Below are 15,066 nucleotides of genomic sequence, written 5' to 3'. Positions count from 1 at the left end.
TAAAAGGTTGTACTGGCCAGGTTTAAGTGGGGTTAGCAGCTCCTTCGGCTGCCGGGAAACCTTTGGGGAAACATAATAGGGTATACAGTATACTGCCACACTGTTGCAGTTGGTTTGAATAGCGTTTGAATAGCGAAGTTGAGCACCACACAATGGATTGAATTTCCCCTGACAACTGCCTGACTGTCATCTTCTGTGGTTATTCTTGCCACCACCATGACTAGCTTTTCCCATCACTGGGGACGGGTACTTTTGCTAGTTGTATATGAACAAAATATATTTTATCAAATAACCACTACACCTTTCCTACCACTTTCAAGAAAGCAAGATGGAAATTAATTGTGATTTTTTTTTTTCTTTCTTTTAATACAAGGTCTAGGCTCACGGAAGACCTAGGACACAGAACAGATCAGGACACAACATAGCAAAAGGAACAGCAGGTGAAAGGGGAAACGCCAACAGCAGGGCAGAGGGAGAAAGTCTATGGAGAAGGACAACCAGGGGATGCAGGCAATGATGAGTGGTCGGGGTGAATGCAAGGGATGAACAAGATGGATACGTAAGCAAAATTTTGGGAGGGGTGGGGCGGTTTCACGGGTGCCAAAAAGATCATAGTTTTGGTTGGGGATGACTTGAGATTGGAAGATCTGGAGGGAAGAATGAGATTGAAGAGTGTGGGAGGTGTTTCCACATTTTGGAAAAAGAGGACTAAATGAGTGTAGGTGAGCACTGATTCTGGATTTAGGCAGTTTCATGAGGAGGGGGTTGCTGGTGGACCACTTGCGTCCTGCAGATGCATGTAACTGGGTAAATGGGCAGAGTGGGGGGGGGGGGGGGGGGCACAGAGAACTGAGAGGGCGAATGGTGCAAGACCAGAAATGAGGCAGAGGAAGACGGAGAGACCACAGATCTGTCGGTGGTGTCGAAGTGATCGGTCCATAGACTCTGCTTCATCGTGAGAGATTCCAATGATCTTGAAAGCCTTGGTTTCCGTAGCGTCAAGCTGAGCAAGATATCAGGCAGTGGAGGCAGCCTAGATGGGAGAGCAGTACCCCATCAAGCTGCGGATGAAATCCTTGTCGGTGGATAGGAACTCAGATGTGCCAAGGAAGGACTTTGTATGCCAGAGGATGCCCAGTTGGTGTCTGGCTTTGGAGGCCAACTTTGAAATGTGGCTTGTCCAAGAGAGATCATGGCTGAAAGTGAGGCCCAAGAGTTTGCATGGCTGAACCTCTTTGTGAAGGTTGTTAAGAAAGTAGATGGGAGGATTTTGTGGAGTGGGGAGTGGGGAGTGAGGTGAAAGAAGAGGGTGGAGTGAGGATTGGGTGGGGGTGGGTGTTGGGCGGGACTAGGAAGGGAACGGCGGGGAGAAGTGGGGAGGACAAGGGGTTGTTCTCGACTTGTGTTTGGTAGGGCTTAAGGGGGTGGTTCTCAACTTGAGTTTGGGAGGGCGACTTGAGGAGAAGGGGGTGACTGGTTCTTGATTTGCATTTCGTCAGGGGACTTGAGGGGAAGGTGTGGTTCGACTTGCATTTGTTAGGGAGACCTGAGGGGATGTGGGGGGTGACAGAGAGAGACACAGAGGGAGACACGGAGAGAGACACGGAGAGAGACACGGAGAGAGACACGGAGAGAGACACGGAGAGAGAGACAGAGAGAGACACAGAGAGAGACACAGAGAGAGACACAGAGAGAGACACAGAGAGAGACACAGAGAGAGACACAGAGAGAGAGACACAGAGAGAGACACAGAGAGAGACACAGAGAGAGACACAGAGAGAGACACAGAGAGAGACACAGAGAGAGACACAGAGAGAGACACAGAGAGAGACACAGAGAGAGACAGTCCTTTTATTATAAAACTACAAAAACAAGCGTCAACAAGAATAAACCAAAAAACAGTTTTCAAGAGAATACAACAAAAGCCATAGAAAATCAAATAAAAGGAGAAACAATCAGTGTAATGTACTACATTCCAAAACCAGAGATTGCAAAGACAAGGAAACACCTACATGTAAATCTCCAATACATTTTCATTTACTCTGCATATTTTTCCCACACACCATGTTTCAACAAAGGCCTTAATATTTGCATTGCTACTATAGTACTTAATTCCAGTTTTAACCGAGTTGAGACCAGGGATTGGAAATGCAGGATCACATTACATTGCTCTGGTGGCTTGCCCTTAATTTTTGCTTTTCTCGATAAGTACAGACTTGGCATTTAATATGGAATTTTTCTTTTGTGGGGGTGAACTTACTTTTCAAGATGACTTAGAACCAAAAGTTCATTGGAATTATGTTGAAATTATTCTAGATTTTGTTAATGTGACCGTAAAAGAAACAAAAACCACATTTGACATTTCAAAGCAAATAAATTCATCCTTGAAAGTGATGTAAACTGATATCGAACTCAATTCATGGACAGTACTGTGTTAAACTTCTGTACGTTTTCCAGAAGTATCTCTTTATTTTACACATGAGCCCAATTTTTTTTCAACAAAAACAAAAGTTAAATCATGACTGGGATTACGGACAGTAAAATTACAGTTCAGTACTTCGTGTAACCCCCACGAGCATTCAGGAGAGCACGTACATGTCGAGGCATGCTGTTCACGAGATTTGCCAAGGTTTGGACAGGAATCGCTTGCCATGCAGTGACAATAGCCTGCTGCAATTCACGCACAGTGGTGGGCTGCTGGACCAAGTTGTCGATTTGACGCGTTAATTCTGCCCACAAGTTCTCTATCGGATTCATATCCGGGGACATGGCAGGCCACTCCATATGCTCGACACCACGGTCAACAAGAAAGTGTTGGATCATGCGAGCACGATGAGGCCGTGCATTGTCATCTTGGAAGACAAAGTTTCCTCGAAAGGCTGCACGAGCAAATGGAAGCAATGTTTCTTCCAGAATGGCCCTGTACTTGAACTGGTTCAGGTTTCCATTCAGAACAACCAGGTCAGTTTTGCCCCCTGCATGAAAAGCAGCCCAAACGGTCACCCCACCACCTCCAGCTTGGACTCTTGGCACTATACAATCTTTGTTGTAGGCTTCATGCACTTGTCTGCATACTCGGACGTGGCCATCTTGACGATAGACCAGAAATCTAGACTCGTCACTGAAGGTCACGTGATTCCAGTGTCCTGGCTGCCATTGACGGTGCTCTCTGGCCCATTGCAATCGGCGCTGGCTGTGTGGTCTGGTCAGGCGTGGCTTTCTCAGGGGACGCCTGGAACGATAGCCTGCTTGAACCAGTCGTTGGTTGCCTAGCCTTCTGGATACAGGCACATTTGTCAGTTGCTGCCACTCAGCCCTAAGCCGATTAGCTGACTTGGTACGGCCATTGCGGACTAACCTGTGCAGCTGGCGATCATCTCTCCTTGTGATTCTGCGGGGACGTCCTGGCCTCGGTATTGGAGTAGGGACACCCCTCTGAGCATTTCGTTTCAGGATCTTTGACACCTGACATTGAGTGATGCCATACTGCCAAGCAATAGCACGCTGTTTCATGCCGGAATTTCGTAAAGCCACAACTCCATGACAAACAGCATTGTCAAGTTGACGGACCATCTCCAGAGGAAGCGGCAATAACTTTGTAGACGTGCAGCAGTTGTTTTCCACTAATACAGAACCAACAACCCTTATATACCTGATTGTGAAGCCAATTGTCAAATGTACCTGTCCTTACATTTTGTCACGCCACCTGTGATATTATCCTGTTATTGAGTTCTTGCTGCGAAAGACAATCAGTGACATGGTTCTTTTGAGAAAGAAATCACCGAAGTGTTAAAGAAACTCACCAGATTGATATAGAGTTCAGAAAGTAAACCCAAGTCAAGAAAAAAAAAAAAATTCCATATTAAATGCCAAGTCTGTAGATGGCCAGTTTAGCCTCTGACAATAAATAATTTTAAAACATTAACAATTTTTCCTTGTCTGAAGTGACTCCAAGTCCAAAAATAAACAACCAGAGAGAAAAAGGAACATTAACTTGACCAAACACATTGTTCAGTAAAACAAAAAGAGGACACCATTGTATGCATGATGTATTCTAGAGAGAGAGAGAGAGAAAGAGAAAGAGAAAGAGAAAAAGAAAGAGAAAGAGAAGTTAGCTTCTCCATAGTCAGGCAGGCCTTTTCATCAGTTTGCTTTCCCTCAGGTGGATGTAAAACCGGACGTCCCATAAAACCATTAGCACAGGATTGATCGAAATGATGTGCATTCAAAAAGTCAGGGTTCAAACAGCACGTACCATTTAAAAAATGATTATAACATGGGCTTGCCTTGAGGGATGAGCCTTGTACTGTGACTGTCACCCTGTGTACTCGCTATCATGGAACTGGAACTCTCAGAGGCAGTAATTACTTTTACTCTTAAGGATACTTACATTTTAAGCTTTTGTCAGATTTAACTAAGACAACGGAACTCACATTTAGATTTTTTTTTTTCTTGTGTAAATATGGAGAATACTGTTTACTTTATCACCTTGACATCGTATTGAATGTCAATTTGTGATTTAAAGAAACGTAAATTACACCGCCATCAACTGTATCGCCATGGCTTGCAAATGACAAACATCGAGAAATGCAGTTCCACTCGAAATTGAGCAATAAAGTTGAGCAACGACTTGGTTTTTTTTTTCTTTCATTTTTCCAACAAAGTCGCAAACGTTTTCAGAACAAAATGACAAATATAGCAAATGGAGAGGTAAGAAAATGGTGAAACATGGGTGTGTTCCATTACTACCAAGCAGCTTGGAGAACACTCGCCCAAGTGGCTTAAACACTCAAGCAAGCACTGCAACAAAACGGTTGATAAGGAACGGCTGACGTGGCCAAGCGATAACAAGCTGGTTGGTAATGGGATACACACCAGCACCTTCATCAACACAAAAACAAAAACTTGCAAAATGTATGGAGAAGGAGGGATGAAGCCTTGCTTAAAGTAAATACGCTTAGTTATAAGAATTGCTAATTTCTTTAAATTTTCAGATTGCACTCCAGATTTTAATACTTGTTTAGTCTGTGAGATCTGATCCTCAAATCTGATATCGGATTTTGATTGTATACTTTAATTAGTCCATGAGAGGTCATCGTGGAAAATCGACAAGGCTTTTTGAGTAAGCCAGAATTAAAATGGTGGCTTCAGACTCCTGCGAGGTGAAGTAAACCTTTTTTTCATGATGAGCACCCCTTTAATTGTCTTCAAAAGGAGTGTTTAAATTTACCCAAACACCCATTTTTCAATCATGCAATCCGTTGGAGTTCCCTTCGTATGCATGCAGTATTTTGGGCCGTTAGGTTTCTTGGTTTTGGAGTTGTGGAGGAGACTCACACTCGCAATGACTCACACCGACTGACTTTTATTTATATATATGAAGCACCCTGTATATCCGTCCATCCGTCCGTCAGTCCATCCATAAACTTTTGAAACTTCTTCTCTGAAACCGCTGATGGGATTGTGACCAAATTTGGCACAAATTATATTTGTTGTGTTGTGACTAAAGTTTGTTCACGGTATTTAAAAAAATCGGGGTGTAAGGGGATCTACCGGGGGTCAAAGTGCATCCAGGTTTGACCCCCCAAATAGGAATTTGCTTTTTTATCTGAAACTACACACAATATTTCGATGAAACTTGACCACAACCCTCATCACCCGTGATGTACCAAAGTTTGTTCACGGCACTAAGAAAATCGAAGTTTAAAGGGGTCTATGTGGGCATCAAAGTGGATCTAAGTTTGACCCCCCAATATAGATATTTGCTTTCTCCTCTGAAACCACACACACGATTTTAATTAAACTTGACCACAACCTTCATCACCCGTGATGTACCAAAGTTTGTTCACGGCATTACAAAAATCTGTCCCTGAGTGGGTTCATGGGGGGTTTTGTCCCCCAAATTAAGTATTTGCTCTTTTCTCTAAAACTACATACCCAATTTCAATGAAACTTCACGACAACCTTCATCATCCGTGATGTACCAATGTTTGTTCAAGGCATTAGAAAAATTAGGGTCTGAGGAGGTATACAGAGGGTGGGGAGGTAGGGGTTGCCTCCCAAAATAGGTATTTTTTTGTTTGTTTGTTTAAAATCTTATGATTATGTTAGTATGATTCTACATGCTGCCCTGTCTTCTAGAAAGCATTGAAATTGGTTTAAAATACCTTTAGTCAGTCAGTGTAGTATACTGTTTATTCTACCAGGTGAACGCCAGGGGTATTGCCCCTATGTTTATAATTATTAATCATATCTCACTCTCCTACCTCTCCTCCCTTTCCCTTCTCACCCTCTCATCCCTCTCTCTTTTCTCCTTTTCCTCCCTCTCTTTATATATCCTCTCTAACCTCCATCTCCCTATTATTCTTCATCAATAGTCCTCATAAACCTTGAAACACCACATTCACCCCATAAATATCAAACGTGTTCATCTGGATTTTGAGATTTTCTTGTAACCATAATTTTTTTAATAACAGGAAACCAATAAGATTTGTTCTGGCTGGACATGGGATTTACATGGGTTATACATGTATTTTTCCTGGGCCTCAGGTGAATGTAAATGGGGGTGTAAATCAATACTGCATTAGCTACAACATTACATCTGCTTTATTGTCAGTAGAAATATCGAATGGCGTGTATTTTTTAGGAGGCTTTGGCTTGAAGTTATCTTGAAGAACATCCTAACTTGGATCTCTCAAAACAAGATAATAATGGTAAATACTTTAATGATTCAATGGTGTTCCTGTGGCATTTAAAATGTCTTGGAACATCTTGCTGTGGTATTCCTGCTTCCAGAATACCAAGGGTGCGAACCTCTGAAAATTTGACGAAGATAAGATCTGTTCACCCATTCCTGAGAGAAATGGCGACACAAACACACACAAACACACACGGACAAACATATCTTTTGTCGTACGTCTAGATTTACTAAAAATCAAACTTTCAACCCTCTACGTTGAACCACCATCCGAAGTACCATAAAATTGACGATTCAATTATTATCGATCTACATCAGGGTCCACAACATGGCCGCTGATTGGAAACTGCAATGTTTCTTCAAACGGAATGATTCACTTTGTAGTAAGTTCAAGACACTGCTTGAATCAAGTTGTTTATTCAACTTAAGATTGTGCACCTCAGGTGTTGCAGTGCAATATCTATGTCATTCCCTGATCTAATACACTTTTTGATCATGTTTTTCACTGTTTGAACTTGTCTCTCAACCAATCGATTACCGCGTGGATACCTCGGTGATGTTGTCGTGTGTTTTACAATCGATTTGGTACACATATCGTCGTTTGGCTTACCCACATATTGAGGTCCATTGTCTGATATGATCTCCAGAGGTGGGCCGAACATACTGAAGCACTCAGATGTGACCTTGGCTACTGCACTGCTCGTCGTGCATTCCATTCTCTTCACAACTGGGTACTTGGTGTAACAATCCGTCACTAATAGGTATGTCTGCCCGTGTAGCTCACACATATCACAGGCCACCTTTGTCCTTGGTACCCTTTGTGACTCACGCCTTTGTTCTGGTTGGTTATCTTGACATGCTTTACATGTTCTGACAACTCTCTCAATGTCCAGGTATATGCTTGGCCAGTAAACACATTCGCTTGCTAGACGTTTTGTCTTTTCGATCCCCGTGTGCGCCTCATGGAGCTGGTCGAGGATATCGTTACGTAGCTGCTCTGGAATTAGTACCTGTCGACCTTTGAATATAACCCCGGCACACATACCAATTTCATCACGGTATGGCCAGTATGGACGTAGGCCAACCTCGATGAACAACCTGCTGCAATGCTCGAAAGGTTCTATCAGTCTTTCCACACTGAGTTGTTCCTGTTTCCTCGAGCTGAAATCGATCAGAAAGCTAATCCAACGCTAATCCTGGAAAGCTAATCCTATAAAGCTAATCCAACGGAAGGAAATCTCTTTTCCTTTCACAAAGCCCGAAACAAGTGTGTGTCCACCCTCAGGATAGCCAGGAAACAATATCTCTCCTTTCTCAGGACCGAACTCTCTTATCTGTCTCCCTCTTCCAAATCCTGGTGGCGTCTGGTCAAATCTGTTTCTGGCGTTTGTTCCCCCTCCATCCCCTCCCTCACCTCAAACAACCTGCTGCAATGCTCGAAAGGTTCTATCAGTCTTTCCACACTGAGTTGTTCCTGTTTCCTCGAGCTGAAATCGATCAGAAAGCGAATCCAACGCCAATCCTGGAAAGCTAATCCTGGAAAGCTAATCCAACGGAAGGAAATCCCTTTTCCTTTCACAAAGCCCGAAACAAGTGTGTGTCCACCCTCAGGAGAGCCAGGAAACAATATCTCTCCGTTCTCAGGACCGAACTCTCTTATCTGTCTCCCTCTTCCAAATCCTGGTGGCGTCTTGTCAAATCTGTTTCTGGTGTTTGTTCCCCTTCCATCCCCTCCCTCACCTCAAACAACCTGCTGCAATGCTCGAAAGGTTCTATCAGTCTTTCCACACTGAGTTGTTCCTGTTTCCTCGAGCTGAAATCGATCAGAAAGCTAATCCAACGCTAATCCTGGAAAGCTAATCCAACGGAAGGAAATCTCTTTTCCTTTCACAAAGCCCAAAACAAGTGTGTGTCCACCCTCAGGAGAGCCAGGAAACAATATCTCTCCGTTCTCAGGACCGAACTCTCTTATCTGTCTCCCTCTTCCAAATCCTGGTGGTGTCTGGTCAAATCTGTTTCTGGTGTTTGTTCCCCCTCCATCCCCTCCTTCACTTCAAACGGCCACATGGCTGACTCCGCATGTGAAAAAGCTGAATGCCTCAACTCTGTGTTTGCCTCTAAATCTTGTGTCCCAAACCCATCCCTCTCTGTACCCACCATACCCAGTCGTACCCAGCTGCTCCTGGACTCTTTGTCCTTTCCTCCTGACAAGGTGGAAAAGTTTCTGTCAACCCTCGACTCTGATTCTGCAACTGGACCTGACAGCATCAGCCCACGGGTGCTAAATCCTGTTCTTCCGCTCTTTCACTCCCTCTCTCTGTTCTCTTCACCCTCTCTTTTGCTCAAGGTCATCTGCCACCTTCTTGGAAATCTGCCAACATCACCGCTTTGCACAAAAAAGGTGCAAAAACAGATCCCAGCAACTACAGACCAATCAGCCTTCTCCCAATTATCAGCAAAGTCATGGAATCCATCATTGCTTCAGATATGAAATCTTTCCTCTTCTCCAATGGCTTGATCTCTGATCATCAATTTGGTTTCAGACCTGGTCACTCTACTCTGGACATGCTGCTTCTGCTTTCTCAACAATGAATGGAGGTCCTCAATGCCAAACAGGAAATTAGGGCTGTCTCCCTTGACATATCACGTGCCTTCGATACGGTCTGGCACCCCGCTCTGCTCACCAAACTCTCCTCTTTTGGTATCCATGGAAATCTCCACGCATGGCTGGTGGACTTCCTCTCTGGTCGTAGTCAACGTGTGGCCCTGAATGGGTTTCTCTCATCTCCTCTTCCTGTTCAGGCTGGAGTTCCCCAAGGCAGTGTTCTGGGCCCTGTGCTTTTTCTGGTCTTCATCAATGATCTCTCTGACTCTCTTGAAAATCCTCTCTATCTCTTTGCTGATGACTCTACTCTCTGTCGCTCCATTCTTCATCCCTCAGATCGGCAGGCTGCAGCCTCCTCACTCTCTGCAGACCTGGACAAAATCACAGACTGGGCAAACAAGTGGAACATGTCTTTCAATCCTGACAAATCTAACCTCTTACGATGTCTCTCCGAAAAGACCGACTGGACAACGCTCCCATCCACTTTCTGAATAATCCTCTCCAAGAAGTTCTGTCGCTCAAGCTTTTGGGTCTCACTATCTGCCATGATCTTTCCTGGGAAAACCACATTTCAAATCTGGCCTCCAAAGCCAGTCGCCGATTGGGCATCCTCCGTCGTGCGAAGTCCTTCCTTGGCACACCTGAGCTCCTCACCACATACAAGGCTTTTATCCGCAGCTCAATGGAATACTGCTCTCCCCTCTGGGCTGGTGCTCCTGCCTCACACCTAGCTCGTCTTCAGGCTGTTGAAACCAAAGCATTCAGAGTCATTGGAATCTCCCTCGATGAAGCTAACTCCAAGGGCCTTTCACTCACTCACCGCAGGCAGGTTGGTGGTCTTTCCGTCTTCTACCGACTCCTCTCTGGCCTTTCCCCCCCAGCTCTCTCTGGGCTCTGTCCTGCAAATATTCCTACAGGTCGCACAAGATCTGCCTGCAACCCTCTTATGGTTAAACTGCCAAAAACAAGACTCTCTGCTCACCTTCACTCCTTCATTCCTCTTTTCCCCCACCTCTGGAACAAACTCCCTCACTCTCTTCAATTCCACTCCACCCTCCAGGTCTTTAAAACAGCTGTTTACCACCATCTCTATCTTCCCCCATCCAAAACCTTGATCTTTTCTACCCCCGCTAATTTCACCCCAATTCCACTATTTTGAAATACCAACTTCTGTCCTGGAAGTCCTTGGTGTCCGTGTGTTTTATACTTCTCCCACCCCACCCCCCCCCCCCCCTTCCGACGCCTCATCCCCTCAAGCCCTCCCCCTCCCACACAACTCCCTGCTCTCAAATGTTGTGTTTGTGTGCTTCCCCTTCTCTCCCCATCTTGTCTTCCGCTCCCTCTTTTTATATATTTTGTTTGTCTGGTTGATTTGTTTGTGAAGTAAATGTTATCTCTTTCACGATCCTCGATTCAGTATAAAAAAAAAAAAAAAAAAATCAGGTCAAAGTGATGATGATCATCAACATCATCAAGTTCAATACCATCTACAGGTGTGTCCAACTGCAGTTCCTGATTGTTCTCTGTGTTTGGTAGCCTTGGCAGTGTGTCTGATAGCATCACCTCATGGCCGGCCTTATACTCCATATCAAAATCGTAGCCTTGGATTTTCACAAGAAGGTGCTGGAGCCGTGGAGGGGCGCTTGTAAGCGGCTTGGTGATGATCATGATCCCAAAAGGGATGTAACAGGTAAGTATGGAACTTCTGTATGCTAGCAACAAGGACCAGAGTTTCTCGTTCAATGTTTGAATATGCAGACTGAGTGGGTGTCAAAGTTCGTGACGCGAAAGCAACAGGCTTGTCATCCTGCAAAAGGCATGCACCCAGTCCCTTCTGTGACGCGTCCACTTCCAGAACTGTCTCCTTGTCATGATGATAGTATGTTAGACAGGCGTCTGTGTCAACACTCCGTTTCAGTTGCACAAATGCAAACTGATGGTCTTTCTGCCACAGGAATGGCACACCATTCTTCATTAAATCTCGGAGGGGTGCCACCTTATCCGCAAAGTGGGGAATATGTGGTGACAGATGTTCATCAGTCCAATGGATCGGCTCAAGTCTTGCTTATCCTGCGGTGACGGCATCTTCCAGATGTTGCAGATCTTCCCAGGATCAGGTGAGATTCCTTGTTTTCTGTGGATCGAGCCGAAGAAGTTGATATGGTCGGTCTTGACGATTCATTTCAAAGAGTTGAAAACCAGACCCTCTCTTCGTGCTACTTTCATCAGGTTCAGAAGATTGTGATCATGTTCCTCTTTGGTTCTTCCTGATACCGCCACATCATCAGAGATACCAATACAACCTGGTGCTTACTCGAGTATGCGGTCCATGGCTTGCTGGAACAGATCCTGGCTGACACATAACCCAAAAGGCAATCTCTCGAAGCACCAGCGCCTGAACGGTGTGCGGAATGTGGTTAAATCCTGGCTTTTCCAATAAATAAATACAATGACATTGGTTTATTGTCTCAAGTGTAAGAAGGAAACTAATAATAAAAATATCTTGTAAGTATAAACAACAGAGTTATACAAAGGGGGATATGTTCAGTGTGTGGAACCAAAGACAATTAATTGTCTCGAAACGTGATAACCATAAAATTAGGGGAGCTATACAAAAGCTTTTATCAGAGAGTAAATTTATAACAATTGGGTTACCAGTGGAATTGCATAGACCAGGGCATACTTTCTGTGGTCCAGGAACAAGCTTATCATAAATATGTCTCAACAATTCCCAGTTCTTCCCTGCACTTTCTTGATATTCCTGGAAAAGATGAAATTAATACATTACTTATCTAATATTGAATTGAATAATATATCATTTAATTATTTTTAATCAGTGAAGTTTCGTATTATCTTATTTCGTATTTCGATTAAATTTCGTATTTCGAAATAATCGTATTTCGTATCAACAAAAGTATTTTTAATTAACTGCAGTGAAGAACGACATCGATAGGATTCGAATTTCAAAGGTCTCCAAGGTAGAACCCTCAAGCAGAGTCTCCTAAATATAACCCATTTTTCGAGTCTCCAGGCCAAAACTCTTTTCCTGATTTTCCTGAATTTTGTTGGTCTCCAAGGTAGGTCTCACCATTAAAATCAACAAGGCAGAACCCCTTTCCCGAGTATCCAAAGGAAGGTCTCATATTTAGAGCCATCAAGGCAGAACTCTTTTCATGATTTGCCTGAATTTTGTAGGTCTCCAACGTTTTCATCATTTTAAGGGTTCTCAAACAAATCAATGATGTCATCTCTTGTTTTGGCAAAAAGTGTTTTCAGCTTGTATTTCTGAAACATTTTCATGTGGAAGAAAATAATAAAGTATTGTTATGTTTGTGGGGGTAGATGATGAAATACCATAGTACAGGTAGGATCGTATAGGGATAGCATGGACCGTGGAAGCGTAGGAGATATATCGATGTATTTAAGCAGGGGAACTGGAGCTTAATATTGTTTATGTGTCTTCACATGGGGGTGGGGGGGGGGGGGGGGGGGTGAAGCTCTGTTAAGTAGATAGGGGTTAAGATTAGTGTCCCCAGTATGTGATTGCCCCCCCCCCCCCCCGTTGCTTTTCCCCCACGTTTTTACAAACCACAACAAGGCCGGCAATAAAAACTCTCGTACAACAACAACAATAAAAACCATCCATTAACCAACCATAACCGGCATAATTGCCGACAAAAGCCCGAACATTCTCGATCGACAACTAAGCCCTTCCTCCAAAGGTTCGTAACCGGCGTGCCACCCCCCGAGCTTCGTCATTAGTCGTGGAGACATGGGTTGATTTGACGGAGCTCGGGCATTGGACAGAGTGTGACGTCAGAGCAAGAAGGTTTGGGCAGGTGGAAGAAGAGCCTCTCTCCCTGGGTCTTTTGTCTCTCGGTTGGTTCATGTATGGGGAAGGAGCTAGTTTTTGCTCTGTGCGCGCTTCTGAGAGGAAAACTGAGAGAGCGGGTTGGATAACTTTTATCGAGCAGGAGGAAGAAGAGTCTCTCTCTCTCTCTCGCTCTGGCTTTTGGCTCTGGCGGTCGCTTTTGTCTCGGGTGCGCTTGTGAGGAGGCTTTCCGTAGCTTTTGTGGAACCTTTGCAACGTTGGAGGAGGGGGTGTTGTTGGACTGTGGTGCTTTTCGGGGGAGCTGGAGCCACGTTGCGTTTGGCGGTGGAAGTGAGGAAGGGCTGTTTAACTGTTTTCTCACGCCTGGGTGGTTTCGGCGCCATTGTCGGAGCGCTTCCCGTGCGAGTGGCTACACTGGTGGCACCGACCAACAAGCCCTTCAACACATTTTGGACCAGAGCTGAGTACCGGCTGACTCAATAAAACTATTTATTTTATTTTATCATTCCCCTGTTGTGTATTTGTGTCTGAAGGGAGACGTCTCAAGTAGAATCTTGGTTTTATTTCACCCTTTATTTCACCACTTTCGTATTGCATTTATTTTCATTATATTATTGTGTTGCATTTTTATTTGTCGTGTGTGTTTCTTTGTTTGTGGGTCGAGAATGAACACGTGTGCTTCGTTCACGTAAGTACCTCACCGCCTTCTGTCATGAGCATGCCATAAAAACAACCGCCATTATTCAGCCGTTTGCCTCGGAAATTAAAGACCGGCCGGCTATCCGTCCAAGGCTGGTGTTCATTGGCTACGGACTTGACAGTATTAATGAATTCCATTCATTAACATGCGATTACTATGCAGTATACACAAATCAGGCTCTGTGAAAAATAAAATAAAAATAAAAACATCTTTACCTTTGGAGTTGAGGTTCAAGTCTAGTACATCGATTTTGAGGTCTATATCAGCATAGGTAGTAGGGAAAACACTGTTTTTCCAAAGCAATTCATTGATAAAAAGTTATTTGATAAAAATATTATTTTGTTTTTAGACAATTTTATTTAATGTACTAGCCGAAACCCGTGGAACATCCACGGAAGGGAGGATGTGGTGTATGGATAGAGTGTACCATTATGGATGGCATAGGGGATTTGCTTGTCCGAGTAAGAGTTAGGAAGAAAGATGAGAATGAAGAGTGCGTATATGAACAACGATCGCCGACACCGGCACAAATGCATGCTCTGGATTGTCCACTCAGTGGACGGCTTGCTTTCGCCTTCGCCTGTCCAATCAGCGGACGGCTTGCTTCGCCTTCGCCCAGCAGACGCCAATACGATGGCGTCGTAAGATGGCGTCGTATCGGCAGTTATTCAGATGCTTTTGGGCCCCAATGTCGGCTAATTCAGATTTTTCGAGTATGGCTGTACGTGATAAACAAAGGGCGTGGTTCGTAGATCGTAAATCCATTAGTGCCGTGGGCATCGGGTCACTGGGTGCGGCGTAAAAGGGATAACAAAGTCGAGTCCTTACGCTATTATTATATAGATTGTCCTGTCCACAGCTAGTTACCACCAAGCCGTGGACGGATGAGCCGAACAAGCTTTAACCCTCGAGGCGATCCAATTATGGCGGTTCTGATGTGCGCCGTACCGAAGAACCACGAAGCGTTTATTCTCACGAACACATGGGCTTATTCCAAACCCACCAATAACAATACAACAAAAATGTAACAGGAATTATTTACAACAAAACAAGGTGCTGAATGAAAATAAATAAAAGAAGTGCTGAGGTAAAAATGTTATGGTGAGGATCTTCTCAGACAGACACAAAAACACACACAGGGAGAGGTAAGAAAATAAAAGACATGCTCCGGCACTCATCTGGCCCAAATGTCAGCAGCCACAGAAGGCCTAAGCCACACAGGCGGGAAGCCC

General features: G+C 44.3%; 1 protein-coding gene across 3 annotated transcripts in view; it reads left to right on the top strand.

Annotated features, from left to right (window-relative positions):
• LOC137422863 (uncharacterized) overlaps positions 1 to 15,066 on the top strand; it is a 635,168-nt gene that overhangs the window by 42,192 nt on the left and 577,910 nt on the right. The window lies entirely within an intron of this gene.

Source organism: Myxine glutinosa, chromosome 3 (assembly GCF_964187855.1).
Source record: "Myxine glutinosa chromosome 3, kmMyxGlut1.1, whole genome shotgun sequence".
Lineage (NCBI taxonomy): Eukaryota > Metazoa > Chordata > Myxini > Myxiniformes > Myxinidae > Myxine > Myxine glutinosa.
Note: the sequence above shows the minus strand (reverse complement) of the source record. Positions and strands in the feature narration are given on the sequence as shown.